The sequence below is a fragment of the Humulus lupulus genome, chromosome X (assembly GCF_963169125.1).
Source record: "Humulus lupulus chromosome X, drHumLupu1.1, whole genome shotgun sequence".
NCBI classification, from domain to species: domain Eukaryota; kingdom Viridiplantae; phylum Streptophyta; class Magnoliopsida; order Rosales; family Cannabaceae; genus Humulus; species Humulus lupulus.
The window spans coordinates 155230559-155247779 of record NC_084802.1 but is presented as its reverse complement, the minus strand read 5'-3'; positions in this window follow the sequence as shown (position 1 = coordinate 155247779).

The following is a 17221-nucleotide window of genomic DNA, read 5'->3' as shown; positions in this document are numbered from 1 at the left end:
TTCTCTGCCCTTGTTTCCTAGACTTAGCAAGTTCCTTTTATTATATTGCATGACTATTTGCTTGTTTCTTCTTTGCATACATGCCTACCGAATGAGCCTTTGACTTGTACGCCAAATCAGTGAGCAAGAAAAAGTCCCATAAGTGCCAGTCTAGGGAGGGCTGCAGCAATCCCCCCGCGAAGAAATCTCGAACAGACGATCCTCCTGCGCCTACTCCCCCAAAGGAGACAACTCCTCCACCAGCTCCTACTAGAGAGGAAACTCCTCCACCTCCAGTAAACCTAGATCCCCCGTCTCCGGTCGGACAGACTCCTCCTCCAGCTCCAGCCGACCTTATGCCTCCAACGTCCACCGTCCAGCAGTCGGCTGGTCGTCGAGAAGAAACCTCGGGAGATGACCTCACGGGCGTGGTGCTTAATTCAGCCAAAGATAGACTGTCCAGAATAACAAAGCACCATCGTAGCCGAGAGGCGATTCAGGAGACTGGCTCTATGGCGGTTGACCAAGTCTTTAATCGCGCACTAAACGAAGTGCTTGCTGTAAGTTGGTTTCTTTATTGTACTTTATGAATTTTCTTGCCAATTGGCTCCTACTAACAACTTTATCTCTTTCTGATCGCAGGGAGTTCTTACCATGACTTCTGGCTAGCGATGCTCGAGAACGTTGACTGCTCAATTCGAAAATAGACTTAGAGACCAGCTTAGTGCTGCTGAGGCTCGATATGCTGAGCAACTCAGGGCGACTAGGGCTACTCATGCCGAGCAGCTGAAGGCGGCTGAGGAGAAGAATTTTGAGGATCTTAAGGAGGCCGAGGTGAAGCACACCGAGGCCCTTAAGGAAGCTGAGGCAAAGCACCTCGAGGCGCTGCAGGTGACCGAGGCCAAACTCGCTTCTCTTGAAGAAGAGCTGAAAAAGAAGGAGGCGAGTATTGCCAAGATCACTGCATCTAAGGAGCAGTACAAGGAGACCTCGCTCATAAATTACCGAGAAGCCCACAAGCTTCAAGCTGAGCTGGAGATAAGCCGCAAAGAAGTCACTGCACTGGAGGAAGAGAATGCCCGCAATCTTGAAGACTACGAAGGGGCGGCGTTCGAGTGTTTTTACTTGTTCTGGAAAAACAACCCCAATGCTAATTTCTCCTATCTTCCAGACCATATCAGGGAGGCGGAGCTAGCTAGTTGCGTTGCTTGTCTGGAAGAAGAATCCATTCCAAGGTCTCCAGAGATTTCTTTAGCAACCGGTATTGAGGGTGCCCGAGAAGAGGCTGGAGATGCAGTCGATCAGTAGCAACAGAAATCGCCATAGGACCCCCCGGTTACTTCATAAATTTATTTTTATTTTTGAATTACATGACCCATGGGTCATGATGTAAAAACAATTTTATGTTTTAATTTTTATTGCTGCATGGGCAACTTTTCTCTTTTTATTGAACAATTACATCCGAGCAGTCATTGCTCATGGTGTAAAAGAATTCATTTTGATATTATAATATTTGCATTTTATTATAACATCTGTTCGCATGATCGAACTTAGCATAGTACTTTGGTTTGATTTAACAAAATACACAATTTTGAAAAATGCTCTAAGTACCTTAGCATGCTTTCACTTATTTTGCTCATGTGTTTACATACCTTTCAATATGCTTTGCTTAGTAGATGCCTTATATGCCCCCCAAGTGATTGAGGAGCTTTAGGTTCTTAGTCACTTGCCTTGACCAAAACCTGTTCGAACATTACTGCTCGGAGCAAAGGAATTAAAACAATAATACAGCAAAACAACACACGTAATGAGCAAATACTTGTAATAAATATAATAATTGGCAAGAATGACTGGTTGTGCATAGTCCCTTATATTTCTCGTAATAAATGGGCAAAATGTGTCTGTACGAGTGATCAATAAGATCTTACACTTATAAGCGATCAGTCACATAAAATGACCAACCCTTTTTCATAACTTGTAAAACATAAAATTAATACAAGCCAATTCTTTAAGAAGAACTGTTTATTGATAGTACTTGCGCAGGTGTTCTCCATTCCAATAGAGAGGAATGAGATCTCCATTTAAGCGAGCAAGTTTTTAGGTGCCTGGATGGAGGACTTCTTCAATCTGGTACGGTCCTTCCCAGTTAGGTCTGAGTACTCCAGCAGCCTAGTCGTGGGTGTTTAGGAAAAATCTTCGAAGTACTAGATCTCCGATATTGAATTTCCTTTCACGCACTTTAGAATTGAAATACCGAGCGAATTTTTGCTGGTAAGCGGCTACTCAGAGTTGGGCTTGCTCACGCTTCTCATCAATTAAGTCCAGGGATTCCATCAATAGTTGGCTGTTAGAGCCATGATCGTACGTTATTCTGCAATGCGAAGGCAGATCTAACTCAACAGGCAACATAGCCTCATACCCATACGCCAAGGAAAATGGAGTATGGTCTGTTGCTGTTCAGTGGGAAGTTCTGTACGACCAAAGGACTTCAGGCAATTGCTCCGGCCATGCCCCCTTAGCCTCTTCCAGTCTTTTCTTCAGAGTATCCTTTAGCGTTTTATTGACTGCTTTGACTTGTCCATTTGCTTGGGGATGAGCAACTGAAGAAAAGCTCTTGATAATCCAATGCATTCACAAAAATTCGTGAACAGATCACTATCAAACTGCGTGCCGTTGTCTGAGACAATTTTCCTTGGCAATCCATAGCAACATACGATGTTTTTGACCACAAAATCCAGTACTTTCTTGGTCGTTATGGTTGCGAGTGTCTCGGCTTCAGCCCATTTAGTGAAGTAATCGACGAAAACCATAGCATACTTGACACCACCCTTTCCTGTGGGTAGAGATCCGATTAAATCTATACCCCAGACTGCAAACGGGCATGGACTTTGCATCCGTTTCAGCTCATTAGGGGTTGCTTGTGGGATTTTGGAGAACCTCTGGCACTTGTCGCACCTCCGTACAAATTCCATCGAGTCTTCATTCATTGTTGGCCAGAAGTACCTGTAACGACCCAAATTCGCTAATAAGGCTTAAGGGCCTTGATTAGCGTGCCAGGAGGGCATGATGGGATTTATGTGTGATTTTAATTATTTAAATGCATGGTTATGATTTAAAGCATGTTATATGACTATTTGTTTATCTGAGATGCATGACTATGTAAGTTAGTGTGCATGTAGGCCCGGATCGTGTTAGAAGGGCATGATTGTAATTTTGGCCATGATTGGGCGTAACTGTATTGATACGTGTTGATTGTTGAGGCCACAGTGGTATGTGGATGTACCTGTGCTTTGTGACTCGAGGCGATCCCAGTGAGCAGGCTAGCGAAAAGTGTTGACAGGAATTTATACCCAGCTCGGGGCGAGCCTGGGGGTATGAGCAGGAATTCAGAGAAATAGATTGAGATTATTTTGATGATGGGGGATAATTATTTGGTGATTTATCAGGTATTGGGAAGCAACGGGAAAATATTAGAGACACTTGAGGATTAGCGGGAATTGGGTGAATGACTAAAATGGCCCTACTTGAACAAAAGGATTTAGAATTTATAGGAAGGGCGTTTTGGTCATTTGGCTTTTGGAGATAGGTTTTTTTAGGCTTTATAGAGAGAGGGAATGTTGAAAGAAGAAGAAAAGAAAGAAGAAGGAAAGAAAGAAAAGAGAGAAAACAGGGGGGTTTTCTCAAGGAACGGTTTGTGCGTTCTTGCACCGTTCCTCTCCGTTTTTCTTGGGGAAAAGCTCGGTGGAGAGCTAGGATAGGCTGGGCATCAAGAATCTTAAGGTTATACTTGAAGATTTGGCAAGGATTAGCAAGAACACATCAATGTTTGAGGTAAGTTTTAGAGATTTTCGGTTTTAAGGGTTTTGATGGTTTGAGCTGTGTTTTGAGCTGGATTAATGGGAATCTCAGGGGATTTCTGGGCAAGCTTTGGGGGATAGCAAGCTAAGGAGGCCTAGGGTTGATTCAAGGTCGAAATTTGCAGCAATGGTATGATTTCTAAGACTTTATCTTTGTGGTTTGCATGAATTTCTGGTTTAGGGTTGTTCATGGTAGATTTTGAGATTTGGGATAAATGATCTTGGGATTTGAGGATTTGGGATGCTTGGGATGAATGGAGAGTGTTCATAAGCTTGATTTTGAGTTTGGTAAAGATTTGGGGAAGTTTGGTTTGAGATTGGGTGAAAGAAATCGCAGAAATGCGATTTTGGGTTTTCTGGGCTGCAACTAGCGCTACAGCGCTAGTCAGTGGGCGCTGTAGCGCTAGTCCCTGTTTCTGGGGGGTGCATTCTGCTTGTAGCGCTACAACGCCCTCTTTAGAGCGCTGTAGCGCTGCACTGTTCACAGAGGTGAATTTTGGGTTTTTGATGAGGGATTTTGACCTAGGGTTCGGGGCTTGTTTCCGCCACTTTGTTTTGGGGATTTGGGACTTCCCGGGGGCTCGGGATTGGTCCCGAGGCTAGATATTCGGACTTGGAGTTCGGTGTTGACTTTGACCTATGTTTGTGCCTAGGTGTGCGCTAAGGCTCGTGTGGGATCGTGCTCAAGGAGTCAGGTGATCTAAGCTATTGAAGGGAAAGGTAAGAAAACTATAACACCCGAGGTTAGGGCATGGCCCCAGATTGTATTATGTGCAAATGTTTAAACCTTAAATGAATCATGATGTGTGTGAATGATTATTTCGAATGTGCTATATGTGTGATTATGATGAAATGAGCGGCAAGGGCCGAGTACGGCGTAAGCCGGGGCGGCCGTGGGCCGAGTACGGCGTAAGCCGGGGCGGCCGTGGGCCGAGTACGGCGTAAGCCGGGGCGGCCGTGGGCCGAGTACGGCGTAAGCCGGGGCGGCCGTGGGCCGAAAGTAACACCTAGCACATGGGATGCTATAATCAGGGCGGGGCCCGGTGGATTCATGTGTTATGCTATAATCAGGGCGGGGCCCGGTGGATACATGTGTTTGCTTAGTCTAAATGGTTGACTTATTTATTTGTGGATTATCTGTTATGATAAAACTGTATACATTGCATATGTTATGTTCTGCATGAGTTTTCTTGCTGGGCTTCGGCTCACGGGTGCTCTGTGTTGCAGGTAAGGGTAATGACTGAGTCAACCAACCATGAGTACGGAGAGCGTGAAGCGACGTGTACATGTTTGGTCTGCCCGACTGCTTTGGTTGGGGGTTTATTCGAAAATGGCTGTAATAATCTATGATTTTATGATTTCTCAACTGTAACCTTATTTCAAGATGTAATTAGTTTTCAAAACTTATTTTGGGATCCCAAATGTTTAATAATAGAAGTTTTAATGAAAATGACGCATTTTCAAAGATTACAGCCTTAACTTTTAATTAGTCACACTTTTGTTTCAAAACCTCGGTTAGCGAGTCCATTGCACACTGTTTTGTCTTAAAAACTCACTTAGTAACGGCTCTAAGGAAGTAGGGCGTTACAACTTGGTATCAGAGCGAGCCAAGGTTTATTGGTTCTGGAGATCGACCGAACATGTACGCTCGCTGTCAGTGACAAGCTCGACTCAGGGTTGGTTGGTATGATTAATTGACATGTCTGAATATATGTTTGAATGCCCTGTTTGCCTGCTTATTTTATATGGAGCATGAGGAATGAAATGACATATGCATGAGATGTTGTTGGGCTGGGCCCTTGATTATTGCATGTCGAGATTGATGCATGCTGAATAATACTATTATGCATGTGGATGAATATTGGCATAATGGTTTGCATATTGAGTGTATGTGGTTAATTTTTCTGAATTAAATTCATAAGTTTATCCGTTTATTTGCCTGTATGAAGCATGTTGAGACCTGGATATACTTAGTGATGTTAAATCTGGTAGCTAAATGTTTATCATTGTGATTTTGGCCTATTTATGCTTTTTGGGTGCATGATATCTGTGGTTGTTGGAATCTAGTTGTGGTTTGGTTCGGAGTATGAACCACGGAGCTCGGGAGTTGGTCAGCTTTGACAGGTGAACTCGTGTTGTTGGTTCCTAGAAGGGTTTGTGAACCTGGTATTGGATTGAAAGGGGGAAATTCTAGATATAAGTTGGGGTTGAGATCTCCAGTTGTCCCTGTTAGCAGCAGCAGAAAGTCACTAGTGTGTGAGTTAGCTGTGGAGTTTGTTAGTTGAGATGGGATGGAAGAACAGCGGATTTCTCTGGGGGAAATAGCTGATTTGGATGTTTTAGCAGTAAGGTTACCGGTGTTGGTTTACTGTGAGGTATGGACAGATAAGGGTATTAATGAGAGGCTTAAAGGGTGTTATCCTCGGGTTTTGAGGAGAGTTCGAATTGACAAGGAATTATCAATAGACGGGCAGACTTATAAGTTTGGTTTGGGCTGTTAGGGTAACAACAGCATAGATCAATGGGTATGGTGAATTGGATAATTCATTTTGGGAATTTATACTGATGGATGTATCTGGAATTGATGGCGACCCATTTAAGGAATTGAGATTTGGAATAGTCTAAGGAGTTTGGGCTGTCCTGATGTAAGGACTTATCGTCTGTATGTGGATGGCAGAGAGAGCCATGATGTCGAGGAACTGATGGTTGATGATTAGAGCATGGGTGCTAGAGCCGCAAGGGCAGTGCTTCCTTTGATGGAATTAGTAAAGATAGATTCGGGACAATCAAGTTAAAAGAACCCCGGATAGGGTTGTGGCTTCTGGAATTGCCAAGAAAGGGGAGAGGTCTGGGTGAAAGGATGGTACTTTTATTTGATAGAACGCAGCAAGGTTGGATTCACGATTGTTGAGGTAGAAGGACCCCAGACAGTGCTTGGGCACCTAATTTGAGATTTGAACGAAGCTTGATTGCTAAGGTGGTTGTCGAGCTGGCGACAGGAACCAGGGAGGTTAGTTAGTATGCGCTTGGGGGAGAGGATGCCACCTGAGAGGAGGTCAGGTGAGGACTTCTACATAGAACGACTCGATATGTTGGGATGGATTTCCCATGGTGAGGGAACGGAGAACCAGAGTGCAGCGATACATTCAAAGTTCGAGGCTGAGTCCTCAAGGGTGAGTATTTAACTGATGAGCTTATGCTTTGGTCATGTAGCGAACTGGAAGGATTCGGTGTTGAGAATGCTCCGAGAGGGTGATGGACATAGAGAGGTTGCCTCAATGGTGCCATTCGAGAGGCTGAGGACAGTGATACTTATTGAGAAGGAATTGGAAACTTTGGCAGATGGATTGTTGAGGATATCATCTGGAGTACGTAAAGGAGACAGAGCTGATCAGTGGGAAGATTGCGTGGGTATGTAAAGAAAGATTTAGGGGATACTTCAAGGTCAGACTACAGATAGGATTGGTATAAGAAATGTTGTAAAAGACGGTTTGGCCGACAGAAAGTCTATTGAAGCGATCGAAGGAATCTGAGCCTGGTGTAGTGTAGTCAGTGTGCTATACTGCGGGGATTGTTGGCATCATCGGGTTAGAACAAAAGTTTAATGTTGGATACAAGGTGGGACGATGTCTCAAAGAGTGATCTATGACCTGGTTATTACCAGTTGGAAACCAAGGATAGAGACATTCTGGGAATTTGTCTAGTTTGCACCAGGTAGGGTGTGAGGAGTTGGTAACAGAGACTCTGGAATGGTTCAAGCTGCAGCAGCCCAGGTAAGTTCTTTAGGCAGGGAATGCGTGAACGGTATGGGCAAGTTTCCTTCAAGCTCACGAGCAGTGCACATGGATTGCTCTCAGACGGAAATGGTGAGCAAATGACTATGCGGAAGGCGTTTGTACCCAGAAGGCAGAGTCTCAGGTAAGGTTCTACGGAGTATTAATTTGGGTGTCGTCAAGAGTACTCAGATTGGAGCTACAAGAAGAAAGGACAGGTATGAGAAGATTTGATCTGAAGCCGCAAAGAAGCCAGTGATGAATATCTGAAGAATTGAAGGCATAACAAGACTGGTAAGCGCGTCATCTATTGCACAAGCACCTCCGGAGACAACTACATCAGAGATGAGGAGAACAGTAAAACTTGAGGTTAGACGGACTGAGTGGCGTCAAATCAGAAAGAAATTCAGAAGACAGGTAAGAATCGATTGATATCTGGCAATGCTGGAATTTGTGTATGTTAAGGTTTAGTAAAGAGTGATTGCATAGAGGACCTGATCTATGGTAAGGACATGGAAGTGGGGGAGTGTACCACGATTTGGGCACGCCCAGGAATTAATTGACGCGAGGATGGATTGAACCTTGCGGGAGGCGACTAAATGGATCATGGTTGATAAACTTGGAACGTTAAGTCGACTGTTGTGCAGGGCATAAGGTACCTGAGTGTTGGGTATCAGTAAGGAAGGTAGCGTTAAGACACAGATGTGGTGAAAGGTATCAGATGGGTGATCAGTGTTTGAAATCCTCGATTGAGCGAGGGGAGATTTAATTGGAGGCGGGACTCCTAGCTGTGAGGCGTGTGTCAGTCAGGTAATAACGCCATAGATTGTAATAGAGGAAGAGGCAACGACTGAGATTGGCGTAACGTTAGTAGGTATGATTAGCTGGTGAGTGTCACTGAGCTATGGAATCCGAAGTGTCGACTTTGGGTTGAAGCAGGGAAGGACCCTGCTAAGGTGGTACAAGTTGGGATACCAGGAATGGATGAAGGATCCAATTAGATTTGGTTTGTGAATGAGGATTCGGAATGGATATCATTCCACCTCCTAGGGTACGTCGTACCGGGAGGGTCGAGCGGGTGACAGAGTCTAGTGTTTTCCTTGGACCCTGAAGGGTTAAGTGATGTGGTAGTGTATCACGGGAATAGACAACTTTGGACCTTGAGTAAAGTGTTTGGACATGAAAAGTTTTAACTCGGTGGTTTGAGTTAATGTAGTTGGTTCAGGTGAACTGGTAGCAGGGTAAAACGTCGATGATTCGGAATTGAGACCCAAGAGTATTTTAAATTTTGGAATGGGTCTAAAGAACGAAAAGAACAGAGTGGGAACCTGGAATTGTCAGTTGATTGCAAGGGAATTGGCAGTCTGAAAGTTATCAAAGATCTTAAAGAATTAAGCGCTGAGTAGGCGAATACTTGAGGTATTAAGGGAAGTGTAATCCCTGACGAGTTAGTCGCGGTGGCAGTCGTTGGTGTCTTGTTAATGTAACGCATAGTGAATACTATGGATTGGCTTTGGTTCAGAGAGAAAGCCAGAGAGGTTGTTGGAATCCTTAAGGCAGGAGTGTCTGCATATTCGAAAGAATAAAGAGCAGGTAAATTGTTAAATGTTGAGGAAATAAAGTTCCGGGAAGAAAGAGTTGCGTCTCTGCGTAATAATAGACGAGGATCTGTAAGGTGTTCAGAGAAAGAAGGGAGAGTTCTGATTCTTAATTCGGCATAAAATTCGGAAGTTGTACTAAGGGTTAGGCCGGCGGGGCCTACAAGTTGATCCCACCTAGTAGAGGTGATGACTTTTGAGTATCTCTGGAATCAGGAATAAGACAGTGAATTGGTCATTGTAATCTAAGCAGGCCCTGAGGCTTCGGCAGGGTTGCTGTGTAAGCGAAAGGCTATCGAGAGTATGGCCGTTAGACAAGATCTTGAGAGGCAAGATTGTTACTCCTGTAAGACTGTTGTTGAAAAGTAAAGTAAAGGCGGTGGACCTTGGAAGTTATGGTCAAGAGCTGCGGGTTTATTGACTGATATGTTGGATAAATTTCGAGGACGAAATTTTTATGAGGAGGGGATAGTTGTAACGACCCAAATTCGCTAATAAGGCTTAAGGGCCTTGATTAGCGTGCCAGGAGGGCATGATGGGATTTATGTGTGATTTTAATTATTTAAATGCATGGTTATGATTTAAAGCATGTTATATGACTATTTGTTTATCTGAGATGCATGACTATGTAAGTTAGTGTGCATGTAGGCCCGGATCGTGTTAGAAGGGCATGATTGTAATTTTGGCCATGATTGGGCGTAACTGTATTGATACGTGTTGATTGTTGAGGCCACAGTGGTATGTGGATGTACCTGTGCTTTGTGACTCGAGGCGATCCCAGTGAGCAGGCTAGCGGAAAGTGTTGACAGGAATTTATACCCAGCTCGGGGCGAGCCTGGGGGTATGAGCAGGAATTCAGAGAAATAGATTGAGATTATTTTGATGATGGGGGATAATTATTTGGTGATTTATCAGGTATTGGGAAGCAACGGGAAAATATTAGAGACACTTGAGGATTAGCGGGAATTGGGTGAATGACTAAAATGGCCCTACTTGAACAAAAGGATTTAGAATTTATAGGAAGGGCGTTTTGGTCATTTGGCTTTTGGAGATAGGTTTTTTTAGGCTTTATAGAGAGAGGGAATGCTGAAAGAAGAAGAAAAGAAAGAAGAAGGAAAGAAAGAAAAGAGAGAAAACAGGGGGGTTTTCTCAAGGAACGGTTTGTGCGTTCTTGCACCGTTCCTCTCCGTTTTTCTTGGGGAAAAGCTCGGTGGAGAGCTAGGATAGGCTGGGCATCAAGAATCTTAAGGTTATACTTGAAGATTTGGCAAGGATTAGCAAGAACACATCAATGTTTGAGGTAAGTTTTAGAGATTTTCGGTTTTAAGGGTTTTGATGGTTTGAGCTGTGTTTTGAGCTGGATTAATGGGAATCTCAGGGGATTTCTGGGCAAGCTTTGGGGGATAGCAAGCTAAGGAGGCCTAGGGTTGATTCAAGGTCGAAATTTGCAGCAATGGTATGATTTCTAAGACTTTATCTTTGTGGTTTGCATGAATTTCTGGTTTAGGGTTGTTCATGGTAGATTTTGAGATTTGGGATAAATGATCTTGGGATTTGAGGATTTGGGATGCTTGGGATGAATGGAGAGTGTTCATAAGCTTGATTTTGAGTTTGGTAAAGATTTGGGGAAGTTTGGTTTGAGATTGGGTGAAAGAAATCGCAGAAATGCGATTTTGGGTTTTCTGGGCTGCAACTAGCGCTACAGCGCTAGTCAGTGGGCGCTGTAGCGCTAGTCCCTGTTTCTGGGGGGTGCATTCTGCTTGTAGCGCTACAGCGCCCTCTTTAGAGCGCTGTAGCGCTGCACTGTTCACAGAGGTGAATTTTGGGTTTTTGATGAGGGATTTTGACCTAGGGTTCGGGGCTTGTTTCCGCCACTTTGTTTTGGGGATTTGGGACTTCCCGGGGGCTCGGGATTGGTCCCGAGGCTAGGTATTCGGACTTGGGGTTCGGTGTTGACTTTGACCTATGTTTGTGCCTAGGTGTGCGCTAAGGCTCGTGTGGGATCGTGCTCAAGGAGTCAGGTGATCTAAGCTATTGAAGGGAAATGTAAGAAAACTATAACACCCGAGGTTAGGGCATGGCCCCAGATTGTATTATGTGCAAATGTTTAAACCTTAAATGAATCATGATGTGTGTGAATGATTATTTCGAATGTGCTATATGTGTGATTATGATGAAATGAGCGGCAAGGGCCGAGTACGGCGTAAGCCGGGGCGGCCGTGGGCCGAGTACGGCGTAAGCCGGGGCGGCCGTGGGCCGAAAGTAACACCTAGCACATGGGATGCTATAATCAGGGCGGGGCCCGGTGGATTCATGTGTTATGCTATAATCAGGGCGGGGCCCGGTGGATACATGTGTTTGCTTAGTCTAAATGGTTGACTTATTTATTTGTGGATTATCTGTTATGATAAAACTGTATACATTGCATATGTTATGTTCTGCATGAGTTTTCTTGCTGGGCTTCGGCTCACGGGTGCTCTGTGTTGCAGGTAAGGGTAATGACTGAGTCAACCAACCATGAGTACGGAGAGCGTGAAGCGACGTGTACATGTTTGGTCTGCCCGACTGCTTTGGTTGGGGGTTTATTCGAAAATGGCTGTAATAATCTATGATTTTATGATTTCTCAACTGTAACCTTATTTCAAGATGTAATTAGTTTTCAAAACTTATTTTGGGATCCCAAATGTTTAATAATAGAAGTTTTAATGAAAATGACGCATTTTCAAAGATTACAGCCTTAACTTTTAATTAGTCACACTTTTGTTTCAAAACCTCGGTTAGCGAGTCCATTGCACACTGTTTTGTCTTAAAAACTCACTTAGTAACGGCTCTAAGGAAGTAGGGCGTTACAGTACCCTTGCCTCAGGATCTTTTTTGATAAGCTTTTCCTCCTAGCGTGGTCCCCACAAAAGCCTTCGTGTACCTCTTTCATCAATTCCTTGGCCTTCTCTTTCAAAATACACCTGAGGAGTGGCATTGAGTATCCCCTTCGGTACAAGATTCCATGACCAGGATATACCTAGCGGCCTACCGCTGAAGGGTCCTAACTTTGTTTCTGTCCATCGGCAATACGCCTTGCGTCAGATACTGTATGTATGGCGCCATCCATGTATCCGCCACCTGGATCACTAGAGTAGTCTCCTCTGCTTGGATGCTTGGCACAGACAGCCGTTCAACTGGCACTATGTTCAGAGTATCAGCATCCTTCGCACTTGCTAACTTGGTCAAAGCATCAGCGTTTGAATTCTGGTCGCGAGGTACTTGCTGAAGGGTGTACTTGTCAAACTGTGCTAATAGATCCTTTGTTTTGTTTAAGTAAGCAACCATATTTAAACCTCGGGCCTGGTATTCTCCCATGACTTGATTTACCACCAGCTGAGAGTCACTGTAGATGTCAAGTGCCTTTATGTTCATGTCTCTGGCCAATCGTAACCCAGCGAGCAGTGCTTCATATTTGGCTTCGTTGTTAGAAGCAGTAAAGTCAAACCTGATTGCGCAATGAAATCAATGCCCTTCAGGCGTTATCAAAATAACCCCTGCTCCTGTGTGGCACTCGTTAGAAGAACCATCTATAAATAACTTCCATGAGGGAGCTCGGTTTTGAGGCTCAGGCTCTTCAGGTTTTTCAGGTGTTTCTGACTGCTCGTTATTTGGGAGCCTAACGAACTCTGCGATGGAGTTAGCTAGGGATTGCCCTTTTATTGCTGCTCGTGGCAAGTAAGAGATATCGAATTGCCCAAGTTTAACCGCCCATTTCAATAATCTTCCTACGACTTCTGGCTTTTGAAGAACTTGCCGTAGAGGCTGATCGGTCAGAACCGTGATTGGGTGAGCTTGAAAGTAAGGTCGCAGCTTCCTAGAGGCTAAAATTAAGCATTATGCTAACTTTTCAATAGGTGGATTCCGCAGTTCCGCTCCAATTAGCCTTTTGCTTACATAATAAACAGCCTTCTGCATGCCTTCTTCTTCTCTTACTAAGACAACATTAGCAGCGTATTCTGTGATCACCAAGTAGACAAACAAAGTTTCCTTATTGACCAGCTTCGATAGAATGGGTGGTTGCGCCATGTGAGTCTTCAATGCTTGGAAAGCCTACTCGCACTCTTCCGTCCATTCGAATTTCTTGTTGCCTCTAAGTAGATTAAAAAATGGGATGCATTTGTCCATTGATTTGGAAATAAATCTACTCAGAGCAGCAATTCTTCTGGTCAAACTTTGAACATCCTTGATCTTTGTTGGCGATTTCATATCGACTAGGGCTTTGATCTTCTCGGGATTGGCCTCAATTCCTCTTGAGTTTACGATAAATCCCAAGAACTTCCCTGATCCTACCCCAAAGGAGCACTTGAGGGGATTCAACTTCATCTGATATTTGTTCAAGATGTTGAAGCACTCTTGCAAATCCTCTATATGCCCTTCTGCCTTCTTCGACTTAACTAGCATGTCGTTGACATAGGCCTCCATGTTTGTGCTAATTAGCTCCCTAAATATGTGGTTGACCAGTCGCTGGTAAGTTGCACCAGCGTTTTTCAAACCGAAGGGCATTACTTTGTAATAGTAGAGCCCTGTGTCAGTCCGAAAGCTAGTGTGATCCTCATCAGGAGGATGCATACTAATCTGATTATACCTAGAGTATGCATCCATGAAAGAAAGAATCTCGTTCCCTGCAGTGGCGTCGACCAGTTGGTCGATCCTGGGGAGTGGGAAATAGTCCTTAGGGCAGGCTTTATTGAGGTCTGTGAAATCCACGTATGTTCGCCATTTGCCATTCGGCTTGGGAACTAGCACGGGATTAGAGACCCACGATGGATAAAACGCTACCCTGATGAATCCATTCTCCTTAAGCTTCTCGACTTCTTCTTTCAAGACCTTTGATTTGTCTTTATCGAGTAGCCTCCTTTTTTGTTGTACCGGTGGAAAACTTTTATCTATATTAAGGACATGGCTAATGACTACAGGGTCTATTCCAACCATGTCTTTATGCGACCAAGCAAAGACCTCCTAGTTTTTCTTCAAAAATTTCACTAGTGCTTGTTTTGTTGTTGTCTCTAAGTTTTTACCGACTTTCACAACCTTGGTCGGATTTTCTTCATTGAGTTGGAGCTCTTCAAGGTTCTCGATGGGTCCTATCTCTTCCTCAAAATCCCCAAAGCGAGGATCTAAGTCTCTATCCTCACTTTGGGCAATGCCCTATTTGGTGATGTTATCACCTAATTGGGTTTTTACATCAACTACCATTTGCAACTCTTTTCCGGGAACCTCCCTCGATACACCTTTCTTCGCCTTAGTTATCGAGGCGTTGTAGCACTCCCTTGCTTCCCGCTGATTTCCCATCACGCATCTTACCCCTGCGTTTGTTGGGAATTTCATGGCAAGGTGCCATATTGAAGTGACAGCTCGCAGGTCGACCAGCATTGGTCTCCCAATTACAGCATTATATGCCAAAGGACAATAAACTACTATGAAAGTAGTGAGTAATGTCCTATTAGCAGGTGAAGTACCTACTGTAACTGGAAGCCTAATTGACCTAGTTGGGGCGAGCCCTTCGCTGGAAAAACCATAGATGGTTTGGTTGCATGGCTCCAGGTCCTTGACGGACAACTTCATTCTCTCCAGTGAAGACTTGTATAGGATGTTGACCGAGCTTCCTGTGTCAACCAACACCCTCTTCACCATCATGTTGGCGATTTGCACATCCATGACCAGCGGATCGGAGTGTGGGAATCGTACGTGCTGGGCATCGTCTTCAGAGAAGGTTATTAATTCCTCCTCTGTTCGAGCTTTCTTTGGTGCTCGATCCTCCACACTCATCATATCGATGTCCTGGTCGTTGCGTAGTGTAACGACCCGAATTTGCTAATCGGGCTTAGGGCCTTGATTAGTGTGCTTGGAGGGCAATAAATGATTTAATATGCTTTAATATGTTAATGGGTGAATTAATGTGAATATATGATAGTGATGCATGTTTAGTGAGTTAAATGTGCATGTGGGCCCCGTCTGGATATTAGGGGCATGAATGTGTTTTATGTTATATATATGTGATATGTCTGTGCAGCACGATCCGAGACAGTTCTGGGGAGCGGTTAGCCTGAGAGTCACAACAAGGTTGAGATTCCGATTCGGGGCAAGTCGAGGGGTAATTTGGGTACTAGGTGTGTTATGGGAATATCGGGACATGAAAATAAATATTTGGAGATATATTTGAGGATAGAATGTCTAGGCAGGAATATTGGGGAAATTTACCATTTTGATCTCGGGGATGTTTTGGTGCCCCGAGCTTTGAGGTAGCCACATAGACTTAAGTGAATAAGACAAAAAGGGGGAAATTACTTAGAACCTTGGGGAAACCGACATATACATTCTCTCTTAGCTGAGATAACTCTCATCTTCTTCACTCTCTCTCTCACTAAGGCAAACCCAAGGGGAAACTTAAGGAAAACTAATCTAAAGCTAAGGGATTTCAGCTGGGGAAATTTAAGGGAACTTGAAGCTTGAAGATTGAAGCATAGGGAGAACTGGTTCAGAAGTTTAATTCAGCAAGAGGTAAGTTCTAACTATTAAGGTTTAGTCTTGAATTTCTGCTAGTTTTGTGGATTGCATGTTAGTCAAGCTTGGTCTATTTTTGGGTGCTTTAGCTGAGTTTTGGAGTAGGATTCAATGGGGTTTTAATGCTGTTGTTGGGCTGAAATGATTGTGTTGGTTACCTAAGATTGTTAGCTAAGGTTAGGATGAATTGGCTTGAAGAAAGGTGTAGAAAGATGATGGGAAAATCTGGGTTCGGAGGTGAGGGCCGCGGCCTTAGGAGGGGCGCGTTGCGGCCCTTGTGCGCGTGCGGCCATGGGAGGCCGAGAAGGTTCATGCGCGCGCCGTGGCCCGTGTGGGGGTCAGTGTGGTGCTAGCCTCTGTTTTGAGGCTAGCTGCGGCTCTTGAGGGTGGGGCCGCGACCCTTAGTACCAGTTTGTGTTTTTAAGGGTGTTTAGGCTTGGGAATTCAATGGTTAAGGCTCGGGATGGATTTTATCACCTGGATTGATAGAATTCAAGGTCCCAGAGGTTAGGGTTGTGGCTCGAAGTAATTCATTGGATTAGAACTTGATGATTGGGTATTGTTATGTGTTGTGACTAGGGTTTCGGCGAGGCTCAAGTTAGAGGACTGTGCTCGGGACATCGATTCTTGGAGAGCTCGGGACTCAGGTAAGAAAACCCTTGTTCCCATAGAGCTTGTATGCAGGGCTGAGCCCAATGTGTATGCATGGAATTGGTTTGCAGGGCTGAGCCCATTGTGACCGAATTGCGGGGCGTAGCCCCTTAACTGATTATGCTGGAGTTCTGTATTTTCTTGTTATGCTATGTATGCTATTATGTGAATGATCGGCAAGAGCCGGGAATGGTGTAGACCGAGAACGGCGAAGGGCCGGGAACGGTGTTAGGCACGTCGAGTGTAAGGTTGAGTACGGCAAGGGGCCGGGAGCAGCGTTGAGCACGTGGAGTGCAAGTTGCCAGGGCGAGTCCCCAAAAGGATATCTGGGATATCCTCACGGCATGGTCTGCGAATCCAGGGCTTGGTAAACGCCTGGGACGGCTAGGTCGTATGTGTTAGCCCATTGGTGGCCTGTTTATATGCTTGATATATATGTGTTGTATATATTGTCTGCTTGTGGGTTTTCTTGCTGGGCTTCGGCTCACAGATGCTCTGTGGTGCAGGTAAGGGTAAAGTGAAGATCAACCAACCATGAGTTCAGCAGGCGTGAGGCAGTGTGTACACGTTTGGCCGGTCTGGCTGCCACAGCTAGAGGATTTTGGGAGATGCTTGCAAATCAACCTAAATTTTGTCGTTTAGTCGACGTGGTCCAATTTATGTGTTGTAAATATTTCTAAACTGTATTTTGGGATCCCAAGTGTAAACCTTTTATGATTTTCTATGGAAATTGTTATTTCTAAAGTTTTTCCTCTGTTTATATCTTAATTACATCGTTTGATCTAAAACCTCGATTAGCGAGTTGAAAGCACGTTTT